This window comes from Notothenia coriiceps, unplaced genomic scaffold, assembly GCF_000735185.1.
Source record: "Notothenia coriiceps isolate Sejong01 unplaced genomic scaffold, NC01 NC01_scaffold00003275, whole genome shotgun sequence".
NCBI classification, from domain to species: domain Eukaryota; kingdom Metazoa; phylum Chordata; class Actinopteri; order Perciformes; family Nototheniidae; genus Notothenia; species Notothenia coriiceps.
In genome coordinates this window covers 32,922-40,705 of record NW_011335976.1, presented here as the reverse complement: position 1 = coordinate 40,705, position 7,784 = coordinate 32,922, and positions in this window count along the sequence as shown.

Here is a 7,784-nt window from a genome sequence, read left to right as displayed (position 1 = left end):
AAACTGTGTTTGTAGGGTCGCACCGCGCCTAAAGTCCCACACAGGAGTAACCGTATGAGTCAAAAACTCACTGGTCGGGTTTGATGTGGTGGCTAGTATGTCAGGTGAGTACCTTCGTTTGAGGCCTCAGGTGAGCCCGGTGCAATCACAACCACAGAGGACCCTCAAAGTACTTGTATAGCCTGAGTAGAATACCTACGACACGTAATCTGAACCAACACATCAAATATGAAATAAGGTTGACATTATCAATAGTCAGATGTATGTACCTATATGACTAGCGACAGTTTAGATAGCTAGACTATGCTTAAACGCCTACTATCGCTCATTACAGCGTTCAACAGACAATAATATACTACTGTAATTTTACTATATATAGTCGTATGTCCACTTGGTGTTCAGATTTATGCCTTCATTATCTGTATGAATAGAAAAAGTTCTGTACAATGAAAGTTTTCGTATATATCTTACGTTGTGACGATTTCGTCGGAGGGAGAGGAGACAGTAGTAGGAAGACCTGGACAGACGGAGCGTAAGCTGTGGGCCACTTGGTAGAGTCTAGGAGGAAAGCGTGAGGAGGTTCCTTGAACCCTCAAATGTCCGGTGAACGTGAAAGCGAGGAGTGGGTATGGAGTTTCTGCGTGGATCCCCAATGACCCTCTCCCAGGCTCAGCTGGGGGAACAGCGTAATGTGTCCCCAAGCGGGAGTCCCAGACAGAACCAGGAGGAGAAGAAGACATGGTTTGAGCCGAGCCCAGCAGTGTTAATCGGCGGGCGCGGACGAAAGTTACTGGTGGCGCGGGGATGGAAACTGCTGTGGGCTGATTAGGCACAGAAAGGTGCGAGTCTCTGGTCCCAGCAGCGGCGTAGAGGAACGAACGGATCGTCTTAGTAGATGCCACCTCAAGGTGACGAGAGTTGTAGTTCGGAGTGTCAACCTGTTCCGACGACGGAAAAGAAGGCCTTTTCTACGGTGTAGAACTGGTGATTGTTAGTTGTAGCCGTGGGAGAACAAAGGGCGAGTCTTGGACGGGGTTCCTAGACCCACACCCAGGGTGACTATTGTTGACAGGGAAGGACGTTTTGTAACGACGTTGTTGAGCGACGGGACGTCTATGTGGAAAATGTCGTAGCCCCTCCTATGCAGGGGGTCGACTGGTCTGTAGTCGGGGGCGTTCCAACAGACCCAGGGTCCCGTAGCGCAGTAGAATGTGCGGATCTAATGACGTTAGGTAAGGACCGACCAGATGGACGGTACACCGGTAGGCTGAGACGTCGATTAGTGTCTGTACCGTCGCCGAGCGACCAGAAAGGTTGGAAGGGATTTTAAAGGGGTGTGGTTGCGTGAGGATGGCGAGGGAAGTGACGAAGGGGCATACCGGATCTTAGTGAATTCCTGTGACCATAACGCATGGGTATCTGGACGCTACTAGACCGGGAAGGATGGTAGGTCCCTGTACCATTTGGCATGTGGGGTCCGGGTGCACGTGAGGCGAAACGTAGCCGGGTTTTGTCGAGCGGACGGTGGCGGACGCTCCCCCCTGGTTCAAAAGGGTAGTTCTTTTTGTGCAAACCCAAACGGATAGGGACCGAGGGTTTTACCACCTTACCTCGAGGGTAACTTAGTCCTGTCGTCTTTCGGAAAGTGTAGAAGGGCCGGCTTGACTTTGGAGAGAGAAATCTGGAGGGTGAAGCTCACTTAACCTAAGTGATTGTTCGGAATATTATGATTATTGCCCGGACCCGAAAGGGTTTCGGTGCAAAACTCATCGGTAACCTTACAAACCGAGATACCTTTGACTACAAATGAATATTGACTTAGACCAAGAAAGAAGTCCAACTAGGAAGGACCAGGCTTACGTGAATAAACATCAGCGAAAACCCTATTTTCGCAGGGTCGATTACGTTACATTACATTTTACCAATTACATTATATAAAACTATACTAACCTGTTGTTAATTCTGACCGAAATAATTAAAATTGTTTAAGGATGTTATATTTCCACCGCTTAATAAGAAAAATTTGTCTCGTCGATCTGGGACGTATGGTTGGTGTGTTAAATCCTTGTCGAGGGTGTAGAATGATACAAACCAGACCTTCCGGAACTCGTAAAGGTGTGTTTTACTAGTTGACCAACACAGTTAAGGGATATAGACACCTCTTACTATATGAAATCGTAATTAAGGATGTATGATCAGGGTACGGGACTCCTTCTAGACCTAATTCGAGTGTACAAACCTGAAGGCTAGAGGATTGTAAAAAGTGCAATCTTATTTCTGTTTGTCTCACCTAATATGTTTAAGTAAAAAAATGTAAAATTCGGTCTTCTCTCAGGTTTCTTACAAAAATTATTTTCTGTATTTTGTTTTCACCCTATATATTTAGATAAATTAACATATACCATTTCTGTAAACCTAGGTTTAATTTACCGTTGACCGTCACCTATTGGATTGCGGTCGCACCTACTTTCCGCCCACGTCAGAAAGAAGTACCGGGGGGGAGGCAACGGACCAGGAGTCTCCTTCACCCTTTGTCCCCCCCCTATTCTGAGACTTGTGTCGGACAGAGTTACCTTTAGGTGTGACAATATACTCTCCCTTGTATTTAAATAAATCCTTTACTTTTTATACTTTCCATCTGGTATTGTTGAGTCCCCATAGGGTACCTGCCATCCAAAGATGTTTTCAAATTGAGTCGGAGGTAACTAAAAGTAATAGTCTAATGGGGGGACAATTATTTTATTCGATAAGTACCCTCAATATGAAACGTATAGGATTTGTCTTAGTACTTCGGACCCAACAAAGCTCCAGGGTCCTTGTGCTCAGGCAAACTCACCACCACCGGCACAGGATTGCCGAGTGTAGTGACGATCGAATACATCGATTGGACAATCCGATGAATCGAACGAACCATACCTAGTTTCATCGGTTTTCGGAATTGAAAGTTATCGTTCATAAAAGGGAAATGAAGGTAATTGTGTATTTCTTGGTCTGGGCATATCAATGGTCGTGTTTGTGGTGGTTTCCTAGTTATGAAAATGGGTATATAAAGGGTGAACATCTAAATATTCTTCTTTAACTTCACGTACCAAGGAAGACCTCCCAACCCAAGATGGTGCGTGAGTCGACATGGCTGGCGTCGACGGGGAACGGTGACGATGTTAACGACCTCCCGACCCGGGCAGTTGAGTTTTCAACTCGATCGGTACCCCCTGCGTAAAAATGAGGGAGCGTAAACAAGAAAGCTGCAGCGAGAGCAAAAGTCTGATCATTGAGAAAGAAGAAACAAGAACTGCAAACAAAAACCTATGTTAAAACAAAGAAAAAATACTTATAGTTTACATGATTACACAAATCTTATCTTTATGACACAAAACTAATCCCATACAAACGCGCTACAACAGCCCAAAACAATTCCATTAGGAGAAATGTGCTGCACTTTTGAAAACGATGTGTATATATAAAAATGCAAATGTACTGAAACACATGCACATGTGTTTCATTTCAATGTGAAACATCTTCACCAATTGACAACACATGAGCAGTGTTTAGTAAAAGTGTAGCATCCAAAAAACGCTGCAAATAAAAAAAGAAGACACTCAAAACAGAACAGAAGCGGGTACACTTAAAAGGTATGCACACAGCTGGGGCCGGATCGTTGTTGACGTTTGGGAAATATAAAGTTGGTCAACTATAACTGTCAATGGAAACTTACCTAAAATGTATGTTTAATTGGTTTGTTTTGTCAATGTGATCGCTTGATCCTTTCCAATATATATTTGCAGATCTGCTGTAAGCTAGCGAGCTATCCTAGCTAACCTAGTCATCACAAATAACTTGAATTTTAAATCAGAATAACTCTGCCAACAGTGACAGATGGCAAACTTTATAATCCCTGAACGTCGACAGGCCTTCTCAGCTATGTGTATCACTTTTTATAGTCCCCATTTCCGTTGTGTTTTGAGCTTCTTATTTGCAGCTTTTTGTTTATGTAGCGCTTTTAGTTAACGCTGCCTATGTTTTGTCAATTTGGTGAAGATGTGTCTTCATTTTAATGTGGTTTGGCACATGTGTGTTTTTTTATCTCCATCGTTATTGAACTGCAGTGCGAGTTTCAAAATTGAGTTAACTATAGGGAATTCTCTTGGGACAGATAATGCATTTATACCGATTGCATAACATGTTCTGCTTTTATGTTAGCTATCATTCTCTCCCCCCAAAAAAGGGGGAACAGTGCTTATAAAACACCTTCCATTATAAGGTGTTGTTTATTGACCATTCGCTGATTCATGGTAGAGGCATAATTGATTAAAGTGCTGATAGAAATAATTGTTATTATTTTATCAGGTTTCCATTGATGAAAATCAATACATTTAATAATGAATCCTAAAGCTTTAATGCTGTGATATGGCTGTTTGGAAACCAATTACACATTTCTATAGAAGATGATTTGCTTTTCTAATCCTTTTGGAGAATAGGTGAATGACGAAAGCTTCAGTCTTAGAACGCAGCATTTCTTCAACACTGTAACGGTTCGGACTGTGCTTGATGCCAGAAATATGTTTATATTTAAAACATGTAAGATTATATGTTTGAACAGTAATGTTTTTGACTCTTGGTTTGTTTTACAGATTTTGTGAACAGAGACTAAAGACAAAGCTTAACAGTGAAGGTAAGAAAACAAGTGTACTGTCTAAATTCAGATAAAACTCTCCCATTTCTAATTTCTTGTCAAAATACTCTATTTTCAGTTCGATTAACCCACATTTTAAGACAACAAGGAATTAAAATGGCTTTGATGCTTATTATGTCTTCAAAAAAATGTAAAGATCATCCATACCAAAGCTGGACGTGGTTTTTACGTGATGCGGTGGTCATGTTAAGCTGGACCTTCTCCGTCATCGAGCTAATCACTGCCTGGGGGCACCAGAGGAAGCATATGTACACTGGACAGCCAGTGGATAGCAGCGATATCAATGACAGACAGGCCTCGCAACGGCTGCTTGTTCTTCTGGGCTCCTTATCTCGGCCACACCGGGGGCCCTGTCTATGTACACAATTCATCCATCACTATCAGACCCCACACAGGATCAGGGCCAGCATTCACACTTTTACGCGGAGCTAAAGCTAATGACAGCTCACAATGGGGAGGGAGATGAATTTGGTGTGATCAAAGAAGTGCTGTGGGTATTATTATCAAAGACATTTTGATATTTCCTTAGCATGTCAAAGTCAAAACGTATTAGTTTTGTATAATGCCTTACCTTGGTGGATCATAACAAATGGTGAAGTCATTCATCTGTAGATGCTCCCGTTCAACATGAGACCATATTATTTTATGAATGGAGTTTTTGAGCCATGACAAAGGTGAGAATGTGTGATTCAATAGAGTACATAATGGAATGTTTTTAGCCTAGCCAATTGTAGGTAATGGGTTATGCTACTGAAGCAACACTTGATCCTTTGCAGCCCCTACTGGGCCTTTAAAGGCCCGGACACACCAAGCTGACACCAAAGAACTGACACAGACGGACCCCCGACTTCAGACTTTAGCCGACGGCCAAGAAGCACGTACAAACTTTGCATGCGTGAGTGGCAATAACTCTCCTTACCAGCAGGCGGCGGTAGTGTGTATTCATCATTCAAAAGAGGCAACAACCGGAAGACAGACTGCGTGATAACCGAGAGAAGAAGAACAGACTGCGTGATATAAACAAACAACAAATAGCGTGTGCGTTCCATTTTCACTCTACAGCGAGAAGCTCATGGGGCTTTCCCGAACCTGTGTCGAGAGCTGGAGTTAATTGAAATCTCAGAAAAGGAAATTCCTTCGTTTGTTTGCGTACCTCACTTCCGTTTCGCTTCTCATGCACTGATTCGCTAGCTGAACAGCCAATCAGAGTGATTTATTTTGCCGACAGCCTTTGGCCGACTGGGTTTTCGGCCGAAAAGGTGTCGGCACGGCTGAAAAGACACGACGGTGCGGGACACACCAATCTGAGTAGGGCGTGTCGACGCTCATCGTCGGCCTGACGCCCATCGACGGACAAAATCGGCTTAGTGTGTCCGGGCCTTAAGAGAAGGGTGGAGTCAGCATTCAATTAAAGAATATTATAGTCATGTCTGGCAGTAAATACAAATTGAACGGTCTTCACCAGTCAGATTTAAGAAATTAGGAATACTTGCATTTTTGTATTACAAGGTGCACGAATACAACAGTTAGTCGGGCAATCAATTCCACTATTTAATTTACGATTGATGATCGGCGATGATATATGATGAAATCAGACGCAATAGGTGAACGATGTCCTGTTAGGCAGCAGGCTAACACCTAAACTGGGATTATCTTGGTTTGTCTGTGTTTTATATTTCAATGCAGCATCTACATTCACTATTTTGACTTTTAAGATAACAGATGTTTACTAGTATTGACGTCAACCTCATTAGCTTCATAATTTAGCTGTGGTGAAGTGTTTCCCACTGACGTATTCACTGACAGGACCCACTGTAAACGCTCTTCGTCCTCTCTTTGGGTGTCCTGAAGCTACAGATCTTTTCTTTTATCGTCTTTTTTTCTTAGTGGAAGCAAAGATAATCGTACCTTTGGATTTTTTGTTTTGTTTGACATGCAATACACGAGACAGCAGCTTTCAAGCATGATGAAGCTATTATTTTCCACCTGCCGCATACTCTTTGTTTTGGGGGGGGCAACATTTTGTTAGGCCGTGACGTAGCTCTGCTCTCATCCATGCCAGATAAGCTGCTGACAGTCATTTATTTCCCTACAGGCTTACGTTTGGTAGAGATAACAATCAATTGCTTCCAAGCCACACAAGCTGCATGGCTTAAGATTCAGATGGTCAGTTCCAAACTTTAATCTTGACAAAAATACCATAACAATAATTGAAAGAATTACCATGACATGCTATACATTCATAGTCCCCAGAGGATGAATCCTATTGACGTTGGTGATCGACTCTTGGGCCAACTGTGAGTCTACTTTATCTACTCCATGGATTTAAAAATCTACGACTGGCGTTGCTGGCTCTGAGCCAATGTGTCCTAATGACTTTGATTATCCCCCTGACTTGTTTTCTAATTTCATCTCCATTCCCAAACATCACCATTTTAACTGAACACTCGATATGTTTGTACTCACAGAGAGACCCCTGGGACCTTAGAACAGGTCTTGTTTTCCATCCTCAATATCTACCGCATGACTCATATTAACCTCCCGTCTGCAGACCTAGGCTGACTTCACACTCCATACATTCATACCCAGCTCTCTCTATGTTTTTACTGTCATTCAAAATAAGAATAAAATCTCATTGAAAACAAAAAAAGCCTTGTTGTTCTCCACGGGTGCTTCTTTTAGAAACTTTCAGGGAAAAACATCTGATTCGATTAGGATATTGTTTCCCTGACCTTGGCTGCAGGTTGGCGTCGAGGTTGTGAGTTTTATGGACACCTTAGACGTAGAAATTCCGGCTCAACCTCACTGTGGATAATGCGTATTTTTTAGAGCCCCATTAGTTGGCTCAATGAAGATAAAAGCGGTGGCGTAGGCATCGCCTCCTACGTCAGCACGGGTCACGGGTTGTCCGGGGTTTGTGCGTGACAGAACGAGGGAATCCACCCCTCTCTCTTACCCTCCTCTATGGTGATGTGAATGGTGATACACAGGGGAAGGGAGGGGGGGGAACTGGAGGGTTGAGCCAGGAGGGAAGGGGTGTGCCATTATAAGAAGCCTCAGAGGAGGCATGCGATCAGTTGTTGAAACCCTT